The sequence below is a fragment of the Triturus cristatus genome, chromosome 6 (genome assembly GCF_964204655.1).
Source record: "Triturus cristatus chromosome 6, aTriCri1.1, whole genome shotgun sequence".
Lineage (NCBI taxonomy): Eukaryota > Metazoa > Chordata > Amphibia > Caudata > Salamandridae > Triturus > Triturus cristatus.
Window position 1 is genome coordinate 1470269596 of NC_140589.1, and position 23946 is coordinate 1470293541.

At 45.4% G+C, this 23946-nt stretch overlaps 1 long non-coding RNA gene and 1 pseudogene across 1 annotated transcript in view; one reads left to right on the top strand and one right to left on the bottom strand.

Annotated features, from left to right (window-relative positions):
- The window catches only part of LOC146821559 (uncharacterized), a 451662-nt gene that overhangs the window by 288736 nt on the left and 138980 nt on the right, over positions 1–23946 (bottom strand). The window lies entirely within an intron of this gene.
- Positions 3790–4398, top strand: LOC146821560 (uncharacterized; annotated as a pseudogene).

Sequence of the window (23946 nt, forward strand, 5' to 3'; positions counted from 1 at the left end):
GTCCCACAAGGTGCCCAGGCCCAAAAAAGCATTTTTTTAAAATAATTTCAGCCAAATTCACGCTGGGTGCGCGAATCCGGCCAAAATTATTTTTAAAAACGAAGCGCGGTCTCCCGTGCATCGTTTGTTAAAAAGCCCCCCGGGTGGGCCAGATCCCAGGGGTAATTCTAATTTAAGGTGTGGGGGCCCATTGGGGCCCCCACAGCCTCGGGGACTGCCACCTCCCCGGGGCTTCATAATTTGTGTGTGGGAGCATGTGGCCCCCCCACAGCCCCGAGGACCGCCACCTCCCCGGGGCTTTAATTAAATAAGGGCGAGGGGCCTCACAGACCCCCCCAAGCCCCGGGGACCGCCACCTCCCTGGGGCTTCATAATTTATGCACGGGGGAACGCAGCCCCCGCAACCCTGGAGACCGCTACCTCCCGGGGGCTTTAATTAAATGAGGGCGAGGGGCATCGTGGGCCTCCCAAGCCCCGGGGACCACCACATCCCTGGGTTTTTGGTAAAATTGGGTGGGAGGCCTCACAGGCCCCCTCAACCCCCGGGGACTGCTATAAGTAATAATTAGTGTGGGGGGCTCGGGCCCCCCACACTGCCCCAGGGACCACCACCTCTCCGGGGCTTTACAAATGATGGGAGTGGGGACGCGTGGCCCCCCTCCAGGAGCCCTTGATGGCCCTGGGGTCCGCCACCCCCCAGGGCCGGCTCCTGCAATGTCCCGGGGTGCCCACCCCCGGGACATTGCTGTTTGCTATGGCAGGGCGGGAGCACGGCTCTCGCCCTGTCATAGCAAACTCTATTTTGGTTTTTGGACGCGAGAGCAGGGAACCTGCTCTCGCTTCCAATAACCAAAGCAGATTGCTTTTGCAAAAAGGGGGCTGCATGTCAGCAGCTCCCCTTGTGCAAAAGCAATGCCAGCTCCCACTGGAGGCAGGGAGCCTGCTGGGACCTTGGGGGCATTGGGGCTCCCCCCACGGTCCCTAACGGTGAGGCCAGGCCCCGGGAGACGGGGTCCCTGGGGCCAGAAGTGGCCCAGGAGGGGAGCCACTCGGCCCCCCTCCCAATTAAGAAAAAATAAAGGAGCAGGCCGGCCCCAGGGATGAGGTCCCCTTCCCAACAATTAAATTTGGAAAACGAGGCCATGCCACGGGCGCAGCACCCTTCCCATTTTTTTTCTATAAAAAAGGTGTCAAGCCGTGGGGGATGGGGTACAGGGCTCCAAAAATGCTAAAAGAAGGGGGGCCACACAGCCCCCTTAAAAAAATATATTTTAAAAGAAGCCGGCATCTCGCCAGACGCCCCGCCCCCTCCTTTCACCACTCTGCGAACGTGCCCCTAGGCGCGTTTTAAGTTGGGGAATTAATTCCCCTTGAATACTGAGGCTCCCTGTAGACCAAGTAGCCCACCAGGTACCTCCAGTAAGCGCCACACAGCTGGATTGCAGAGAGGTGGTCCGAGGCCACGCCCCTTTTTACACCACTCTGCAAACGCGCCTCTTGGCGCACTGCACACAGATGTCACTGAGCATGTCATGAGTGATGTAATATGTGACGTCATCAGCAGTGCATCGCGGAGGCGCGAGTTATAGTTAGCTCTACTAACTATAAAGGCCGAATTTCTCTGGTTTTGTATGAGTGAAATGTCCAACTAAATATAAGGTCCTTGAAACCTATGTTTTTTTCAGTGAATATATATATAAATATAACCACAATGACATTGGCTCCCCTTTTTTGCTTCTTGATCATATCATGTCTAACTTGAAATTGTAAGCAGGTAATTAAGCAGAGATAAACATAAATGACTGTACTACTTGCAGAAGAACCAGCCACTGGCAATCATTGAAGCAGTATTCCAGTCCATCATTTTTTTTGTCCATTATACCACTCTATAGCAGCAGTATGGTCACTACTTTCGAAAAGGGACATTGGTCCACAGCTGCTGTAAGAATTCTAAAATACACCAAGATTCAGGGTTCAGTGGGCCCCACAGATCTCTCTGCCCCAGTGCCATTTCACCTGCTGCACATATGGAGGCTACACCCCTGCTGTATAGGGGGATCAGCCATATGCAAATCAGACTTAGACCTGCTCCCGACTGCCCAGCCTAAACTGCCTGATCAGGGCCCATCTAGATGGAAATATAGAAACTACAGACCAATTTTGGCCCCGTTTGGCCTCATCAGTGAAGTGCAATTTGTTTCTTGTTGATCATCTAGCGATTATTTAGATGATTCTTGAAAGACCTGGGCATACACATCTATTGCATGTGATATTCTGTCTTTTTGTGCATGAATTTATGTTGTTCACATGCATTTTTGATATTGGTTTACATAACCTTATATGTGTGTAATTTCTACATTTGAGTAAAGACCTAGGATTAGGAAATTGGTAATGTCCCAAATGTTGTTAATTTTGCTTTATTCTTCACATGGAAAACATCTGTCTTTGTGATGCATTCCTTTCCCTTGTGCTCCCTTTGATTTTATTGCAAGACACAGAGGCTCCTATTATGCATTCTTTTCTTGCTTTATTTTTACAGCACCCAAGCAAGAACTACATTTCCCATCAAATGAAAGAGACAAAAACTACAAAATTACATAACAATGGCAACACCAATTAGACACTGAGTAGCCCGATAATAATGTTGACTGCGAACAAGTCCTCTTTTCTTGCTGCTCACAGTTAAGATAGGTACTTATTTGCCTCATTTATAATATTTAATGTTTGTATTCACAATTGTTTTATTGTTTCTATTTGAAATAAATCGCTTTTCTTACTTCTTGCCTTGTGTGTAAACTTTCGCTTGCTCGCTTGTTTTTCTGCTTATCGTAACGGTCTTTCTGTGCCGTTACGGAGGTTCTCCTGTCAGTTGCTCAGTGCCCTCAGCGTTTTACCTCAGCGGTGTTCAACTGCTTCAGCTGATTTCCGTTATTACTGATTGACACGTGTTTCTCTGTGCTTCTCTCGCTCCGGTGTCCCTCTCTCAGGGCTTGCGTTTCTGGGACCGCCCCTTGGTGTGGCATTAGTGGTTTATCTGCCCTCGCTCTCAGTGAGTTTACCTTCCCTCTGCAACTCCCCTTTGTTATACACACACCCTTCTTCTTTGCTTGGATTTTAACCCTTTGTTTTCTGGTTTATGCTCTGTTTCTCATAGGAAATAATAATTTCTAGTATCTACCATGTCTGAAGAGGAAGATTCCCAACAATTCAAAGATAATTTACAATCTTTTATTAAAGACTCTATGTTGGATGTTTCTAAAACATTGTCAGCCTCTTTTTCAAAAATGTTTGCTTCTTCTAATGAGGGCTCTTCTTGTAAGAGCAGGAAATTTGCAGAGATCTCTGGGTCCTCTTTGGGCGTTTCAGCAAACGTTGGCCCTCCCACCTGAGAGGTTTCAAAATCAGGGACTCCCTCCTCTCTCCTTATTATATACCATTTGATGAGGATGATGATGTTGTCTTGGATGATACAGATAATTTGGATGTATCTGCTTGTCCTAATATTTATGGGCCTCTGGAGAAAAGGTGTAAAATGCACCCTCTTGATGGTGGTGTGTCTCACCCAGTGTCTCGTGATTTAGTGGACCACCCAGGTGAACCCATGTTCAACGCCTCGTTTATTCACCATCTAATTCAACCAAGTGGTTCCTTGCCAACCATGTGGCATAGTATGTTTCTTTTTATTTGCATAATGCTCTAGATAAATCTACCAGGAACAATTTAAAATCCGAAAGATCCCTTCCTTCCCTCCCTAATAATATTACTGCAACTCCTATTATTTATCCCAATATGCTCATGTTGGTTACCAAATTTGGCAAGGATCCGAAAAAGAGAGTAGATAGAGCCTGGCCAAACTGCCAGAATAGAATGCTGGATATAGTGGGCCATCTCTCCAGAATACATGACTTGGCTGAGGAGGTGAAGATGGATAGTACTCTCATTGATCCTAATACTCTCTCCAATTGGGCCCAGTGGGCTATTTGCTTTCTGGGTAATGCCAATGAGCATATTTCTTTGGAAAGAAGGAAATGCCTCTTATTAAAAATGTACCCTAAGCTAGCTTCTTTAGCCTCTAAAGAAGAAGGTCCTTCTGCTAAGGGACTATTATTCGGTGACTCTTTTATCAAAGAGTTAGGTAAATATTTTTCCACTTTTGCCACCATGGACAAGGCTCAGATGTCTCTGAAGAAGATTTTTTCTCCTCTGGTTTTCTCCAGGGCTGACAAAGGTCGGAGCCGCTTTGCCGGCCGCTCCTCCAACAGAGGCTCCTTCAACCAACAAGGTTAATCCAACTCTTATTTTGGATACAAGCCTCAATTCTACCCCCGATGTGCTAGGGGTTACCGGTCCAGAGGCTACAGGAACAAAGGAGAACAGTATTCTGGTAAGTCTGCCTAGGAGGCAGACTGGCTTATTTCTCAGCTCATGGTTTTCTCTCACCACAGATCCCTGGGTAATCCAGACATTTCTGGGGTATCTCATAGAGTTTTACCAAACATCATCTCCCTCTTCCTCTTCGCTATTCCCAAAAGCAAAAAACCTCATATACGACGAAATTCTGTATCTTCTTTCCAAACAGGCTATAAAACAGGTATCCTTTGGTCCTGCGGGATTCCTCAGTACTATTTTTCTTGTGCAGAAAAAGAACAAGAAATTTCGTTTGGTCCTAAATCTAAGAACTTTCAACGACTTTGTAGTGTATCATCACTTCAAAATGGAAACCATATTACATTTCAGAGACATTCTCATTCAAGACGATTGGCTGTTCAGACTGGATCTTCAGGACGCTTATTTAACTGTCCCTATTCATCCTTCTCACATGAAATATCTCCATTTTCAGTGGGGAAATTCTTTCTATTGTTACAAAGTACTTCCCTGCGATCTGTCCTCAGCCTCTTGGTGTTTTACCAAGATTCTAAGACTATTGATAGATTTTCTCAGGGCTCCAGGTATTCTTCTTATTGTTTATCTTGACGATGGTCTCATCATGGCACAGGACAAGAATCTTCTTCTTACTCAGTTACACCCTTGTCAAAATGTCCTGTTTCGTTTGGGTTTTCTTATAAACATTCAAAAGTCGGCCTTAGTCCCGATTTGAAAGTTGTAATTCCTCGGTTTCCTGATAGACACTGCCCGCTCTATACTTCACCTTCCTCCACACAACCTGTCTCAATTAAAGAAAGAGATCTGTCACTCTCTAACTTTTCCTTACTTCTCCCTCAGGTCTTTAGCACATTTGGTGGGCCTTCTAGTCTCTTCAATTCAGGCCATCTTTCCGGGCCCTCTCCATTATCGAGCTCTTCAATGACTAAAGATTAGGCATCTTCGCAAAGTTCTAGCCTACTCAAATCCCATTTCCCTGGACCAAGAGTCCAAAGAGGAGCTTCTTTGGTGGCTTCAACATCTAGATGCCTCGAACGGGAGAACTATTTTCTCTGCCGCCCCAGATCTTGTATTAAAAACCAATGCAAGTCGGACTGGTTGGGGCGTAAGATGTGGCCATTTCTTGATTGGAGGCATATGGTCTCTGAAGAAGTCCTTCTTGCATACCAACAGTTTAGAGATGCTTGCAGGTTCCTTTGCCATCCAGTCATTAACCAAAGAAAAGGTAAGTTGCACCATCCTTCTGCGCATGGACAATCTGACGGCTGTCAGATATATCAGTCACCTCGGCAGGGCAAATTCCAAGGCTCTTGCAGATCTTGCCAAACATCTTTGGAATTATTGCCTTGAACTCAATCTTTCAGTGTAAGCTGTTTATCTTCCAGGAAAATTAAACGTTGTGGCAGACTGGTATTCCAGGCACCTTCAGGATTCCAGCGATTAGCAGTTGAACCCTTCTGTGTTCAATCATCTTTCTTGCACCTGTGGCAGAATATCGAAAGATCTCTTTGCTTCTCAATGCAACTCCCAGCTCCCTCATTTTTCAGTTGGAGACCAGATTCTCAAGCCATAGCCACGGATGCTTTTCTCCGATCTTGCCCTCAAACTCTTCTTTATGCGTTTCCTCCTTATTGCACAGGTTCTGGCTGAAGTTCGCAGACAGCGATCTTCTTTAGTTCTTGTATCTCCTTTTTGGCAATCCCAACCTTGGTATCCCACTCTGTTAGAGATGGCCTCAGATTTTCCGGTTTGGATTCCTCCCTTTCCTATTTACTGCTCAACCCTCTGGGTCAACCACACTACATGATTTTAGAGGGCTCCCTTGCTCTGATCGCTTGGAGGATTTCGGGTCTTCCTCGAGAACCCCAGGAATTTCAGAAGAAGCTACCAGGCTCATTCAACAGTCATGGGCTCCTGGCACGTCAAAGCTTTACAGATCAACCTGGCTCACCTGGTGTAGCTGGTGTATGGACAGGAATTCCAATCCCTTTTCAGCATGGTCACATACATTTTTAATATTTTTGCCTCTTTATCAATACATCAATACATACAGATCGGCTATTTCAGGCAAGCATCATCGATTGGATGGCAGACCCATTGGCGAACATCCTTTAAATTGTCGTCTGTTAAAGGGAGTAAGACATGTTAAACCACCAGTTCCCAAGTACAACACAATGTGGGATATCAATTTGGTGCTAAAACTGTTTATTTCATGGCAAGACAATGTTTCGCTCTCTCTCAAACAACTCTCTGCCCAACTCACTATGCTTCTTTGCCTAATTTCTTTGAAACGTGTTTCAGATGTGAAAGCTTTGGATGTGTCTTCATTCATTACTCTTCTCTCGGTGTCTCCTTTCAAGTTCACAGACATACTGAAACCAATTTTTCTTTTGTTCATTGTCTCTTTTCCCCTTCTCAACCTAAATTGTGTGTTGGAAATTGTTCAAAAAGTTATGTGGTCATACTGCAGATTTGAGATCTGGGTGGCTGGTGGATTTTTAAAGTGGCGGGGCAAAAAACTTGTAGTGTAGTATAACGAGCGAGCAAAGCGAGCAAGCCCAAACTGCAAAAGGAGGGTGCGGGGGGGTTTTCGCCCAGCAAGTAAACTTTTCAAAAAATGAATTCAAATGGTGGCTTTTACACCACATATTTACTGCAAATTGTTGCTAACACGGGGTCCAAATATAGCATTTTGAAGCACAAGTGAGAAGAAAACATTAGAAACATATAAAAAATGTGTCCATTCCTCTAACTGGTCTTCATGAAAAATGACCCCAAGCCAAACACATTGGAATGTGTTTTTATCAATAACTGGGTAGTATGATAATGCATACAAACATCCATAGGAGTCAGTGTTAACCTAAAGTCTACAAAGTGAAGGTTATACTGTTTGGCAGACTTGAGGAGGAGATCAAAGAAAGGCATAGAATAACAGGGGTATATTAGGAGACTTCCAGAACAAATTGCACTCTTCCTTGAGCCCACAAGTGAGTGACATACAATTCCAGCTTAAGTAGAATTACTAGCTTCAGTGCATCTAGTGGCATTACGTTTCATCCAATGTGCTGAAGCACCTGGGGTGTCAAAACAAAGCACACTATCTGCATTCATGCCATGTGTGTTAGATTCAACCCTGTCCATCTCACCACATCACCTGAGATTTACAATACCTAGTCCCAATCAGCAAGAGATAAACATGTCTCCATGCTACTGCCAAATTCCCACACAACCTATGTGCTCTTGACAGCATGCCTGTCATATTAATAATTCATATTATATATGTGCAAGTCTTAAGATCCCTGCAGTTAAAGCCAACAACAGAGCACAAATGAAAATACATGGCTTCAAGAAGCAGTGATTTGGCATTCTCAGGTACAGATTCTGATGCCTAGACCTCTCTGATGGTAGACTTTAACCATTTCATGATTATGACATGATTGCTTTGTGTTGCACATTGCTATACGAATTGTGATGTTCCTTGAGAAATACCCAAACACCATCACAAGGTTCACACCAACCCAAACCCCTAACCCGGACACAGACTCACAGCATGGATGTATAAACAAACAGAAGATTCAACTGAATGGAATGTCTTTACTTGGAAGTGCCACAAACACAGCAACACATTACCTGCATGTGTTAATGAAAAGCATTTGTGTGTCAGTGCGGCGACATTTGGCCATGCACACAGGTACAAGAAAGTAAATACAGAAAAATCAAATACTTACCTACCCCTACATTTACGGCTGCAGGCAGTGCACTATAGTGGCAGGTCATCCACAATTATAAGTCCATTCTGCAGAAGGAAAGGTCCACTGATCCAGAGCATGTTTTAGGAATTTTCACCCAAGATTTTAGCAGGTCTGAGCTCTAACTGAATGCTCAAAAATGTCTGTGAATTGTGTCCCTTATTTAATAAACCTAACCTGATGGCAATCAGTTAGTGCTTTCTACATATAGAATCTACCACAACCTTTCTCCTTTAAGAAACTTAAGCCCGTAAGTAGAACTGGTCTGGAGATAGGATGTAGGGGGTTAAGCATCAGCCCACCACAAGAACCACATCCTTTCTCCTTTAAGGACCTTAACCCTTTAAATGGCACTGGATATGGGCTGAGAGGGACTAAGCATACGTCCACCAGAAGAGCCAGGAAAATCCGTGGTGCTTCTATTCCGCAGCAGAGTTGGTTCCATTGGTTTGACCGAAACAGAGCACCAATCAATACCAAGACTGGTATGGCCTGTCCTGGGGCTGCCATGAACAGTCTGATCCCCTTTCTCTCATGGTTAGTCCCCAAGATTGTATTAAGATGCTGCAGTGATTGAATTCCCAGCAGGATCAGACAGTTTCACTACCCCTGCCACGAGTTTATAGATTTTAATAGAAATGTTCTCTCTGTAAGGTCAATATTCTCTGGATCAAATCACGTTCACATCCCCATGAAATGCAACTAAAAAATAGATATTTGGTGTTGTTCATTTAAGACAACTTATTTTCAATCCTCATCACTTTATATGCCCCCATGCATTTAAAAAATACATATCAATGTAAAACATTACTTAATATCCCTTTATAAAGTCCAGAAGCTGAATTGATGGTATGAATGTTACAACCATTACTAGACTGCCATGAACCCAAATTAGTGACTGGAAGCTCCCAAACTGGAGCAGGATGTATTTTAGGGTATTCTACTGCCCTTTGTCTGCAAAACTTTTAGAAACGAGGTTCACACCAAAACAGATGAAATATGTATTTTCCCAAAAATCCTTAAGATGTTTCTAGGGGAAGCGACAGAGACTGGGAGGTGGTGGGAGGCAGAGAGGCGAGAGGCTGAGATGTGGTAAGTTTATTTTCCAGGGGGGCCTGGTGAATTTTCCACTTTCCCATGCCTTATACGTCACCCACAGGGGTCATGTTTGGGGTCATACTAGGAGTTCCTTTGCAATTATCTTGGTAATCTTCTGAGGCCTTCCTCTCAGCCTCACAGGATTTGGGAGTTCAACCTGTGACGCATGCGTTTAATACCTCGGACCTCTGGTACTTGATTAAACACTCTCCTGACATTACCCAGCAATTGTCCTCCCCTTTCTGACACTTCATACATTGCTTGAGTAATACTGAGGCAATCTATAAAGTGAATAAACCCCAAACATTGCAGCCTCAGCTGTGTGACTCGCCGAAGAGAACTTCGAGAAGCGCTTCCTGACCTGGAATGTAGCGGCTGCGGGATCAGTCAGCAGTACCCGGTAGCGCGCAGCAGACCAATCATCGATACATACAGCATATTGTTTTGTATTGTAATTGCATTTATATAGCGCTTACTACTACTGACGAGGAGTCGAAGTGCTTTTTCGGCGAGTAGCACGCTACTCCGGGACCCATAGAGGATTAGTGTTGAATTAGTATAGTGAAATATGAAAGTAATTTAAAGTGGTGGATAGGTTAGTCAGTTATTTGGATTCGAAAGGATAGAAGAGGAAAAAAGGTTTGTATTTCTATAGTGCTGGTTACCCCTGATGGGGTGTTGAAGCGCTTTTTTTGGCGAGTAGCATGCTACTCCGGAAACCCATAAAGGATTAGTGGTGAAATATGAAAGTCATTTGAGTGGTGGATATTAGTTAGTTAGTTATTTGGAGGGAGAAGGATAGCGGAGGGAAAGAAGGGGAAGAAAGGTTTGCATTCATATAGAACCTGTTACTCCTGATGGGGTGTTAGAGCGCTTTTCTGGCGAGTAGCACGATACTCCGGAACCCATAAAGGATTCTATAGTGATAGCAACAAATCAGAATGAGCCAGACTGAACCGCTTGCCTAAAACACAGGCTTTACAGACAGGACTCAGCTCTGTGAAAATACCATACATTGAAAGAGGACCTCTATCCAAGGCACTGCATCTATGAGAAACTTGCTCTCACTGCTCACTTTGTCAAGGGAAGCTCAGGAACTATAATGGCGTCATCTTCAACAGCATATTCTTTGCTCAAGCACCTGGACAATTAGAGGTTGGACAACCAATGCTTCATAAAATCCTCTCTTTGATTGTCTGCTTCCCAGTAAACCATAGGGTTCCTAAGCATCCCCTGCACCCATCCTGCACTGGTGGCGGTCGAGTTCTCTTCGGTCTTGAAACCACCTTGTGTGGGCGGCCATATCATTGTTCAAAGGAGCGCTGGAAAGCTGGTATTATTGTCATACTGCCCTAAAAGACACAAGTTGCTATAGCAATGAGGCCCGAACAGAGGGATGCCAAACATCCAAATATGTTCCTTCCAAAGTGACAGCACTGGCCAGTCTGACACAGGTGAGCCCAGCCCAGAAGGTCTTTGCCATAACAGACTAAGAAAGGCTGACACATCTCTGAATTTAAATGACCTTACAGTGACATATCGGAAATATCCCCAAGCTGATAAAGGGTCTGCATCTTGCTTTTACCAGTTACCTCCAATCGTGCCAATGTAACTAGGTCAGGGGTATCAACGGCTCAATACTTAAAAGGGGGAGAACTCTTACCAAGGACAAATATATTTTAAAATACCTCTGCAAAAAGTCAGACACTTTGAATATTTTCGAACACTATATATATATTAATAAAACAATTGGCCCAAAAAAGTTACAAGCACACAAAAAAAAATTGGCCATTCATGCTGCTGTCAAAATTGGCACTTACGCAAGACATTTCTACAATACGTTTCTATATAATTGTGCATACCAATTTTCCATCCTCATCATCGTGCTGCTGACAGTAGGTGGTCCGGTCAGAGGATGCTGAAGGATGGTGACTGGGGGTGATGGAGGAAGACCTGAGATAGCTCGGAAACAGGTGTTGCCTGCTGATGGTGGTTGTTGTGAGAAGTGGATGTGGCAGTGGACACAGAGGCGCCAGCCGGGCTGTTGGTTAAAGTTGGTGCCACTCTGTACGTATGTAACCCCCCATATTTGGACTTACCCAGTTCTGTACCAAACCTTACAGTGCGCGCGACGAAATGCGAGCCAGGAAATCGCATGATAAATGCTGTCAACCCAGATTGCAAAGTTTAAAGTACTAAAGTGTGGTATTTATAGGTGCACACTAAGAAGTGGTGAAAATCACTTAAATAGAAATCAAATATGAATGAAATGAGCAGCGCGAGAGCAGCACGAAAGCATTCACCAGCGGTTCTTTGGTACGTGCATAGAATGTAATGGTGATAACTATAATATGTGCCTGCCTTCAACAGACGCATCGCATCTATTTAATAACATACGTTTTTAATTCATGCGCCTTCCCTGTACGACTCGGTACGTAAAACTGTATTCTTTCAATAGACCTCGCGCATATCCACAGTCGCTGCTCGCGGGGGGGGGGGGGGGGGGTAGTTGCGCTGGGGTGGGCGCCCTGGGGGTAGGACGGAGTTTTAAAATAAATAAATAAATCCTACCTGAGCTGGTCCGCACCGCCTCGGGTCCGTTGGCGCCTACAGGAACGGAACAGCCGCATCACTGCTGTGAAGTGGGTGGCAACACCTCTCAGCCAATCCTGGCGCTGCCAGCACAGCCAGGATTGACTTAGGGCACGGTTACTCTCTGCCCGCCTGCCCATTAGGAGACCGAGGTTTGAGCCTTTGCTCAACCCTCGCTCTCCTAATGGGCATGCGCCAGCCTGTGCAGACACTAGCCTGTGCAGACACTTGACTGGGCACGGCGGAAAAATTTGCCGACCTTCCCCAGTCATGCACACTTGTGGTGCTGCCTGCTGCCCCTGGTCTGACAATCATGTCAGTCAACATGACGTTGGACCGCCCACCCCCTTCAGACTCTGAAGGGAGTGGGCGGTCCGACGTCATGCTGACTGACATGATTGTCAGTTCTCCCTCGGCGTCTCTGAACTTAAGTAAACTGAGAGTTTACTTAAGTTCAGCGGCGCCGAGGGAGCTGTGGGCGCGGGCGGCTTGTGGGGCAATGCCCCAGCGCCCTAATGGACGCACCGCCCCTGTTTGAGATACTCTTCTTCTTCTCAATTACTCATTTCCTTCCAAAAACCTCATCAGCCCATTTCTTCCCCTACCCTTGCCTGTTGGATCAAATGGATTATGTCCCAATCTGGTATTAATATTGACTCTTTGGGCGCTCTTTCAGCCAGAGGAGCCATGGCTACTCGAGCTTTCTGGGCTGGGGCTTCTTTACATGATATTCTCAAATCTGCAGATTGGTCAAATGTGAATACTTTTAGAATCTTTTTATTCCAAACCTATTACTCATGTTTGTGATTCTGTTATTGCAAAACTTTGAACATGCATAGTAGGAGCCTCTGTGTCTTGTAATAAAATTGAGATTTTACTAGCCTTGGTGTCTGAAAGGCTAGATTTTATTGTAGACACGGAGGTGAGTATTATTCCACCACTGTATTTATTTATTTATTTTTTTTTTTCAAAGGTATTTTTATTGAATTTTTTTTAACATACATTCTGAGAGAATACCACCACAGCATCCCACGCAGGGGAGCAGTACAATTCAACAAGGGATAATTGCTGTTCAGGGTGCAGTGCCCAATGTGAAACAAACTCCTTCCTCAGTGGGTAGCTTAAATGAAAGTTACAGTTTCCGACAATAGTGGAGTCTGGAGCAAAGTTTATCAAGCATAAAGTATGAGCAGGCAGGTCTATAGGTGTTATTTCTGCTTCCTGCGGTGACAACTTCCTTGAACCTTCCAACTGGAAGGTGTTGCATAGGATGAACATAAATCATATATAAACATGTCCCAACATGAGACAACTTAAATACAAAGAAAAAACAAAATGAACCCTTCTCTGTACCCACCCACCACCCTCCCCGTGGTGACGGCGACATTTGCGAAGTAAGGGGGTCGAATGACCCTAGAGTTCTAATCAAAAGTGGAATAGATTCAGGGTTCTGATGGTGGAAGGACAAACAGCCGATGGGAGGCCTCGTGACAGAAAGGTAACCAGGGGGACCCATTTAAATTCAAAGTTCTTGTAACTGTCCCTGAAGATGTCAGACATGTGTTCTAGACTAAGCAGTCGCCAAAGGCGAGAGTACCAGAGGGAGATAGCCGACGCCTCTTTCCTCTTCCAGGCAGCTGCCAGGGGGTAATCTTAGCTGCTCCAATACAAAGCCAAATGATCATTTCATCAGCTCGGGTTTGGTGTTCCAGGGAGGCATCACAGAGCCCCAAAAGGACACTTGCCATGGTAGTGGGGATGGGATAACCCAACATGTCTTTTATATGTGCCAACATTATGTGTTGAAAGTCCCCAAGTAGTTCGCACCCTCTCCAGCATCTATCAGAGGTGGTGGGGAAGATCTGCCTAAGTTTGGATGGGTGCAGGTACCAGTCCACCATTGTCTTCAGATGTGCCTCCCTGAGCTCCGAGGAGTGGTTGAATCGTGGAATGTCAGACCACAGGTGCGACCATTCCTCATCTGAAATAGGGTGTTTTATCAAACTTTCTCACATGGACATATATCGTGGGCGCGGGGATAGTGTAGTTTTGAGTAGGAAGCTATATATAAAGGAAATCACTCCTTTCATAGAAGTAGTCTTGGTGAGGAAGGCCTCAAATTTTGTGAGGGGCCGGGTGGCTGCCTCCCTTACCTGAGGCGTGAGGGCTCAATGCATCAATTGGGTATAGTGGTACCTTTCTGTATGTCCTACCTCATATTCCTGTTTGCAGTTGTCAAAAGTGAGGGGGTCAAAATTATGGAATAAATGTGTCAATGCTAGGCAACCTCCTCTCCTCCAGGCATCAAAGGGTCCCTCATATAAGGCCGGGGGGAATGCTGGGTTGAAATGGAGCTGTGTAAATGGCGAGGGGAACGAAGTCCACCTATCATCTCTCATAACTGAGTCCCATACTCTCAAAGTGGTGTGTGTGGGGGTGCTAATGTATGTTTTCTTAGGTCTGTCCTTTCTGGGGCGCCAAAACAGATCCCAAACAGTCCTCCCTGTCACGCTGCGGTCCATATGTAACCAGTGTTTGTCGGATTCCTGTTTTGACCATTCCACCAAGACTCTCAGCTGTGCCGCTTTGTAATATAAGTGAATGTCAGGGAGTCCAACCCCCCCGTCCTTGCGAGAGCGGTGCAGTAGGGAATAGGAGAAGCGAGCGCGCCCCCCTTGCCAAATGAAGCGCAATATCATAGTCTTCACTCTTCGAAAGAAGTCACCCTCCAGTTCTATGGGCAGGGCCTGAAATAGGTAGAGGAGCTTAGGAAGAAGTGTCATTTTTATGGCGCGTATTCGGCCTAACCAGGATAGAAACAGAGGTTTCCATTTCGTGAGTTCTGCTTGTAAGGATCGGGGGAAATTGGCAGCGTAGAGCCCCTCTAATTTTGGCATCAGTTGAACCCCCAGATATTGAATGGAAGAAGTGGCCCATGGTAGAGGGGTAAGGGAATGAAGTCTGAGGACTTCCGATGGTGGGATTGAGTATATACGATTTGTCTAGATTTATTTTAAACCCTGCCACCGCTTCAAACCGTTCCAGTTCGGATTGATGATGTGGGAGGGACGTAGCAGGCTCAGAAAGGGATATAAGGACATCGTCCGCAAACAAGGAGATTTTATGTGGCTCCCCTGTGAATGGTAGTCCCTGGATTCCCGGGTTGGCCCTGATCGCTAATACCAATGGTTCTATACTGAGAGCAAAGAGTAAGGATGAAAGGGGGCATCCTTGACGGGTGCCTCTTGAGTGGACAAAGGAAGAGGATTGTATCCCGTTAACGACCACTTTAGAGCAGAGGAGGAGATAATTAGCCCTAAAATCATGTTAAGAAAATTAGGTGAAAATCCGAATGCTGTAAGTGTGCGGAATAAGAACACCCAGTCAACCCTGTCGAAGGCTTTCTCAGAATCCAATCCTACTAAAACCGCAGTATAGCCGTCCGGTCCTGGAGCTTTGTGGGGCTTTAAGGCTTTAATGGCGACAGTAACGTCATCTACAGTGATAGGGGCAGTGAGTAGGTCATTCCATTCTGCAGATACCTGGGGTATTGCCAATGACTGAAGGTAGTCCCGCTGGGCATCCGAGTCCAGGGTCTCCCCAGCGTACAGATTTGCATAAAAGGAGCCAAAGATCTCAGCTTTTTCCTCGTCTTTATGTGTAGCTTCCCCCGAGGGTCTCCTGATGCCTCCTATGTATTCCCTCTCCCGCTTGTCCTTTAGCTGCCTAGCCAGATGTTTACCAATTTTGTTACCTTGAGTATAGGATAGATGTCGTAGTTTAAGAAGCGTGAACTCTGCCCTAATGTTGTAAATAGCCCGAAGTTTACCTCGGAGTGCCGTTAAGTTGCGTAGGGTTTGCCTTGTGGGGTTTCATTTATGGGTGCGTTCAAGGGTAGATAGCTCAGTTTCCAATAGTTCTCTTTCACTAGCGTGTTGCCTATTCAGTGCCGCATTAAGGGCGATACATTCCCCTCTAACAACAGCCTTAAGTGTGTCCCAATTTGTGTATTCCGATGAGTCCTCCGGACTGTTAGTAGCAAAGAATTCAGTAATAGTTTCTCTTAGTTTGGTACAGGACTCCTTCTCTCGGGCAAGTGACAGTGGGAAATACCACCTGGGGGTAGTCGGAGCATTCCCGCTCCAAGTGAGATTGATAGAAAGTAGGCTATGATCCGATACCGAAAGAGGGAAAATCTTGGCGTCCTGTAGGGCACCCTGCAAAGACTGACTAATAAAGATGTAGTTGAGCCAAGAGTATGTACGGTGGACATGTGAATAGAACGTAGAGTCTCGGGTCTGCGGGTAGAGAGTGCACCAAGTGTCTAGGAGGCCCATGTTGTGTATGCATTGCTGTGTGTCCCTAATAAAGGAGCCTGTGTCTGAGCGTTGTGTGTGCGTACTGTCCAGTTCCTTCTGCCATATCAAGTTGAAGTCACCCATAAGGGTTAGTGGACCCTCTGCAAAGTCTGTTAATATCCCCAATAGTGTATGTAAGAAGACCGTCTGGCCAGTATTGGGGGCATATACTGCTGCGAAGGTGCAAAGTCTCCCTCTTAAGCGTCCTTTGAAAATAACCCAGCGACCGTCCCTATCACTCTGAACTCTCAGCGGCTGAAATTGTATAGAAGAGCGAAACATGATTCCCACCCCTCTGTGTTTCGTGTGGGCCGATGACCTATAAATTAGTGGGAAGTGTTTGTGTCTGAAGCGCGTGTCTTCGGCCCTGGCTAAGTGAGTCTCTTGTAAAGCTACTATGTCTAGGTGATGGTCAATAATGTATTTCCACACTTTTTGCGCTTTTGAGGGGAGATAAGACCCTTGACGTTCCAGGTTGCAATGGTAATCGGCATCATGTCATAGGGAAAAAACGACAGCTCTCGCAGAGTGCTAGAGACCCCCTCACTACCCTGATCCCAGGCTGTCCTCCAGTGGGTATACAGTGCCAGAACCCGCCGTGCATGCCATTCCATGTATCAGAAAGACCCTTAAGATCAACAGTTAAAAAGCCGCCGCCACAACCCTCCCACCTTCTGACCCCTAAAAGAATGAAAGTAAACATGAACAATTAAACAGTATAAAAACACTGCAATGTGGTCCCCCTGTAGGGTTAAGAGGACCCCACAGGAACCAGGGGGGACAGCAGGTCCGTGGACCCCGTCCACGCCCGTCCCGTAATATATTCGAACTAAGACATGTTTGTGCGGCTCAGAAGCGCACTGCAATACAGATCGATACTTAGGAGAATGACACTGGCAAGTTATTGGTAATGATAAGTAGAACATTCAACACCACCCTGCATAACAATACAGAGCTAGAGGCGGTTATAACCTCGATTTTCAGACCCGCTGAACGTTATAAAGAAGGGAGCAATATTGTTCATAATGGTGATGCCAACAGTGTCCATGTTTCCTCTTTGATTTGAACAGGTGACCGCAGGGTCTTACACAGAGGCAACTGTGGGAGCAGGGAAGGATCATACCTGGGAGGAGCAGTGTCCTGTCGAGTCCCACTGAACGCCCCCAGAGACTCAAATCAAATCAATCAAAAATTTCTTTATTCGGCTCACCAAAGAGAGTCATAAAAGATACAATTTTTAAAAATACACATTTAAGTACATGTTCGAGAACACATTTAAAATTCATTGTGTTTAAAGGTCATGTCTACACAGTGACAGCTTTCAGAAATGTAAACTATGACATACGCCACTGGGTATAGCATCAATTAAAATAATACAGTTTATTTAAATGAAATCAGATCTGGGTTAGGTCAGTCTAAATTCTGTCTGTGACGCATAATGTACTGTAGGAAATTAGAAACAGTATGGACCAGCCCCTCCCCCTCAAGTGACTGTAAAAACAGTAACGCCGGGCGGCAGGTACGGAAGCCCATGCGTTTTAGAAGGGGGATTAATAGTTTCTTCCGCTGATCTGTGTAGTATTTACAGAATAAGATAGTATGAATTGTGGACTGGGAAGAACTCCTGTCACAAGGGCAGAATGGAATTGTTTTAGCCCAATTATTTCTCAGTGGAAATGTGACTAGTCGATGGAAATAATTCAGTCTAAACCTTACCAGAAGATACAGCTCATAAGAAGTAATGTTCTTCCCAAAGACGGTCTGGACTGTTAGGCTATGTCTAACCGTTTGTTTCATGATCTCCGAGTTAAGTCTTAAGTCTTCAAGATGTCTATAACAAAGGTCGTAAAAGACTTTTCTTGTTAACTCCTGGATTGTAGGGGGATCATTATAATATTTTCCTAGGCCCAGATCAGTGAACATTTTTTTAACGTAGGATAGCCACCTAGATCTGTGAGCGTTATCTAGGTCCTTGCAGTCCTGAATGATAGTTTGTGTAAGGAGAGATTTATCTGATGTCCATATTCGGTGCCATAATAGAAGAGGCTGGATTTTCGCTAAATCGGCAACATATGGAAGGGCTAATTCTACGTGGCAGGAATAGTTTGCAGCTGATGTCAGTAAAGCAAGGAGATATTTCAGAAAGTTGTTCTATCGTCTGAATGGCTGTTACAGACACGTGGCCCCATACTCCTGCACCATACAAAGCCACTGATATACATTTGGCTTTGTAGATCTTTACCATCTCTGCAGGTGCTTTTTTCCCAAGTTTCCTCGAGAAACTCACAAGTGCAGAGGTGGTTCTAGCAAACTGCAGTTTTCTTACTTCAACTGCCAGTTTCCAGTTTAATTTTTTATCAATCATGACACCTAAATAAGGATAACTGTCAGTACTTGCTAAACTCTCCTTATTCAAGTATATTGATCTGGTTTTAGTACTCTTGCTAACACCTGCCCTCATAACGAAGGTTTTCCCTATATTGACCCTAAGGTTCAGACTAGACATAAAAGAAGCGTATTTATTTAAAGCCCCTTGGAGTTCATTTGGGGTGCGGGCCAATATAACCGCGTCATCCGTGTATAAAAGTGCCGGGATACGGCGGTTGGCCACCATGGGAAGGTCCTGAGCTCCCTTCAACATTTCACCCTCCAGACCGTTGGTATAGAGTGTGAAAAGGAATGGAGCCAGGACACAACCTTGTCTCACCCCCTTTTCTATCCCAAAGGGTGCAGTCAATTCGCCATTTGTTCCGAATCTTACTCTGGCGCTTGCGTCCGCATAAAGTTCTCTTAAAAAAGTGACTGCGGTTAGGTCCATCCCTAGGTCTAGGAGGATGGACCAGAGTTTAGCATGGTTTACGCAGTCAAATGCGGATGATAGGTCAACATAGACCATATAGAGCGCTCCGGCCTTAATGTTAACATATTTATCTATCAAAAGTGATAGATTTAAGGCCTGATCTATAGTGCCCAGTCCTTCGCGGAATCCATATTGTAGGTCGGATAAGATGTTATTCTCCGCTGCCCACTCCTGCAAACGATCGAGTATAATTCGACCCATCACATTCCCTGTTGAATCCAGAAGGGAGATGGGGCGGTAGCAAGTGACTAGATTCCTATCCCCTTTCTTAAAGATCGGGACAAGAATAGATGTTTTCCAGGATTCCGGGATGGCTGTGGCACATAGTGCATTGAACACTCTAGTTAAGAAAGGAATCCAGAGTTCGGTGTTACTTTTATAAAAGTCTATTGGGACCCCATCGGGCCCCGGGGCCTTCCCTGATTTACTGGCGTTTAAAGCCCGTGTGACCTGGTCAATGGTGATAAATATATCAATCGGAAAAGACAAAAATCCCTGGCCATGAGGACCGGTATTGCCAGAATCAATTGCAGATGGAGCTATTGAAAAAATTCTTGAAAAATGATCGACCCAGTCCCTTTCATCTATAGCAACCTCCACTCTGGGCATTTTACCGTTATCAGTAAGAAATGGGGCTCTAACCACTTTCCAAAAGGCGGTATTATTGTTATTAAAACAACTCTTATTCAGTTCATCCCAGAGCTGTTTTTTTAACTCCAATTTTCTTTCCTTTAGGGCACAATTATAGGCCTTCCTTAGTTTAGATACTTCGGCGGGATCCCTTGCCGATTTACGCAGGGCAGATTTTAGCTTGGAGTAGGCCGCCGTGCATGAATGGTTGAACCAGCCTCTTTGCTTTTGAGTAGATTTGGCCTTTTTTGCCATCAAAGCCCGCCTAACCTCCTCAGTAACCATGCCAAAATTGGCAATAACCTCTGTGTTAGAAACAGACTGGTCGAGGCATTTTATGATAGGCGAATAAGCTTTGGTGACCACCGTTTTTAGGATGTCAATCGGGTCTACTAGAGCCCAGTTTAACGAATATCCATTTAATCTTGACAATTCTAGATCATTTTGGTCCAGAATACTTAAAATTTTTGTGTTTGGCCTATTAAAAAGATGCAAAGTAATACTGATAGGGTAATGGTCACTCAGTGCGATCTGGTGAATGTTGAAGGTTGTATCCTTCCTTACAGCACTGTTAGAAAACAGAATGTAATCAATAGTAGAATTACATCCTCGCCCATGGAAAGTAGGGGCTGGGGAGGTATCTAAATCGTGCAAGCTATTCATAATACCCATATCCAGCTTAAAGATAATTTCATTTAAAAAACTGCCTAAGGTAGAGTGTGCAAAGTGAGAGATGGGTTTATCCATCTCATCATTCAAACCACACAAAAATTGATCAGATGCGACACACATAGGCTGATTAAAATCACCGCCCCAAATAATAGTCACCTCACTGGTTTTTTCCTTGATGAAAGTTGTTATTAAAGTGAAAATGGAATTAATTAATTCCATAGCCGCTTGGTTAGTAAGGTTGTTGTAATAATTAACCAGGAGAAAACAATGTCTCGTTTTTAGTGTAAGACTGATGAGCTGGAAGTTAGGGTCGAGTTTTAAGGTCCTAATTTCATCTAGCTCAATCAGATTTGAGATGTAGGTGGTCAACCCACCTTTAGCTCTACCAGAAGTTGAAGGTTGGGCAGGTGAAAAGTATGTTTTGAAGCCATTCATGTGTGTAGGATCCGCACCATCCTCCATGGAGTGATCCTAGCCCAATATGTCAAAACCAACACGGCCCCAAGAGGTCTGATTGTCACCAACGCACCCAGGATCTTCTTAGATGACCCCACCTTCAGGAAGGATTGGGCCCAGATCGCCTGGCATTGCACCAGGGACTGGATGATACTAATTATAAAAACTGCCAAACGTCTTTCAGAAGCTATTGTAATTGAAATCCAACTATCAGAAAGCCACTTCAAAACAACCCTGACAGCTTACAAAAAGAAATTAGACGATCAAAATAAAGAAATTAACGAGTACAAGGAGTACCTGACTCAAGCTAAAATCAAGAAATTTGAGAAAGACCTCAAAAAATTCAGTTATGCCAAAGTCTTTCCATACTCTGAAGAAGACTTCACCCCACCAGCCAATAATTCCAGTGCCTCAGACTCCTCAGCAGATGACAGTTCCGCATCTAGTGACTCTAGCAATAGCTCACACAAATGGGGTGGCAGAGGCCGCCACGGACAACGCTGGCAAAACAACTGGCAGGGAGGACCACCTGGATATTACTTTGGGCCTCCAACTAACTTTGGCCCAATGCAAAACCCCTACTTCGGATACCAACAAGCGTATACACCTGGCCCCATGCCCCTATTCCCAGGAAACCATGGACCCCACAGGCCTCCTTTTTTAGGACAGGGCAGAAGAACACGCGGAAGGAGAAGACACAACCCACAACCACAAGTACACTGGGCCGAAATCGGCAACCCAGTGAGCGCGAACACCCGCCAGAAGGCACCCAGCCAACCGGGAACCAGCAAACCATGAATCAAGCAACCCATGAGTCCATGGTGTTTAACCTTTCAAGCATCTCACTGACACCTAAACAGGTCTCAGTACTAGAAAAGGGACTATCCTTCGTACCCACGACTAGATTGGACAAATTTAAATTGCACGTGGAACTGGCGGAGTTCATGAGGAAACTAAAACTCAAGGCCTTCTTCGAGAAATCCTCGAGGGATGACTCAATCCCCACGGAAAACCCTAACATCACAGGCCTGAGGACCAAATCCACCTTCACCCCGCCACCATCCACAGTGCCCCCTGAGATCACCACTTTTGAACTGGCTGTTTACAATGATGTCGAGAATCTAGAACCAACCAACCATTTCAACAACCTGTCGAAGGAAGACAGAGAAACCATCCAGGAACTCAAAAACAATCCCTCTATCATAATAAAACCTGCCGACAAGGGAGGAGGCATTGTGCTCTTAGACAAGCAGGACTATGACACCGAATGCCGCCGACTACTGAGCGACCAAAGAAACTACAAGAAACTAGAACATGACCCAACCAACTCACTACAAGGCACTATTCAGGCCCTAGTGAATACCGCCCACCAGGCGGAACATATCTCCAAACAAGAAGCAGAGTACCTCTGCCCTCAAAAGATAAAAGTACCATACTTTTACACTGTACCAAAAATACACAAAGGCATTCTCCCCCCCCCGGGCAGACCTATAGTGTCTGGCATCAACTCCCTTTTGGAACCTCTCTCTCGCTACTGCGATTTCTTTCTTAACCCACTGGTCCAGCAAACACCTAGTTACATCCAGGACACGAAACACTTACTACAAGTCATCAACAACATCGAATTCAACCCTGAAACCCAACTCCTGGTGGGCCTGGACATCGAAAGTCTTTACACCAGTATCCCCCAGGACACCACCATCCAAGTCCTGAGACAGGTACTTATGGAGTCCCCATGGCCGCACCGCACACCTAGAGACTTCATCCTCCAATGTGCCACAATAGCACTAAAGGAAAACTATTTCGAGTATGAGGGAAGCCTGTACCTCCAAACCAACGGAACATCTATGGGCAGCGTTTTCGCTCCTAGCGTGGCAGGACTCTATGTCCACCTCTTTGAGCAGACCCACATCACTCCCAATACCAATCCCTATACCAGGAATATTCTCACCTGGCGTCGATATATAGACGACATCCTTATGATCTGGCAGGGATCAGAAACAACTTTACAACTTTTCCTCACTTGGCTCAATGAAAGAGACCCATACCTGAAATTCACAAGCACCTCGAGTGCAAGCCACCTGGCATTCCTTGATCTGAACATATGGGCCAAAGATGGCCAACTGATCAATACGACCTATTACAAGCCTACCTCAAGGAACTCACTCCTTCATTACACAAGTTTCCATCCCCGCCCTTTAAGGGAAAACCTACCATTTGGGCAATTCCTGCGTATACGCAGAAATTGCACTCAAGTAACTGACTACAAAAATCAGTCGGCAGACTTGTCTAAGAAACTGGAGGAAAGAGGCTACCCCCGTGCCATCATCAACAAAACCAAGAAAAGAGCCAGGAACCAAAATAGGGAGGCTCTCCTGGAAACGGTACCCAAGGACAAAAGGGACCAACCCATCACGTGTGTCACCACATTCAACACAGCTTCCAATGAGGTGGTGAAACTCATACGCAAAAACTGGAAAATTCTAAACTCTGGACAACGACAATGGGAAACCCCCAGGTTTGCCTACAAAAGGTGCAACAACCTGAAAGACCAACTTGTGAGCACCCGCCCCAGACCCCTGACCAACAGAGAACCCAATACTATCCTGAATGCGTGGGGCCTACCTAAGATCTCTGGACACTACCCATGCAATGATTGTAGCATGTGCCATCTCACCAGCCATACGAAAACACTGATATTAGAACCAGACAAAGTGTGGACTCAACGCAGCCACACAAACTGTAATTCACGTAATGTGATCTACCTCCTTACATGCAGCTGCGGCCTCCGATACATTGGGATGACCGCCCGAAAAATAAGAACTAGAATAACAGAACACAAGAGCACAATCAGGTGCAAGAAGAACATTAGCAAACTGACCAGTCATTTCATCACCCAGGGACACACTCCCAATGACCTGACCTGGACCATCATTGAACAACTACCGGAACTGGCAGTGGATAATGAGAAGAAATTACTCAGCAAGGAACAACGTTGGATATATCGTCTTTCCACCCAAACCAATGGCCTCAACGATGCCATACCGTGGAACTCAGTCACACCCTAGACCCACACATCACCTGGCCTGTGTGCAGTTGCCCCCCTTGCCATAGTCCCCCTGGACACAATTATTGATCATGCTCCCTC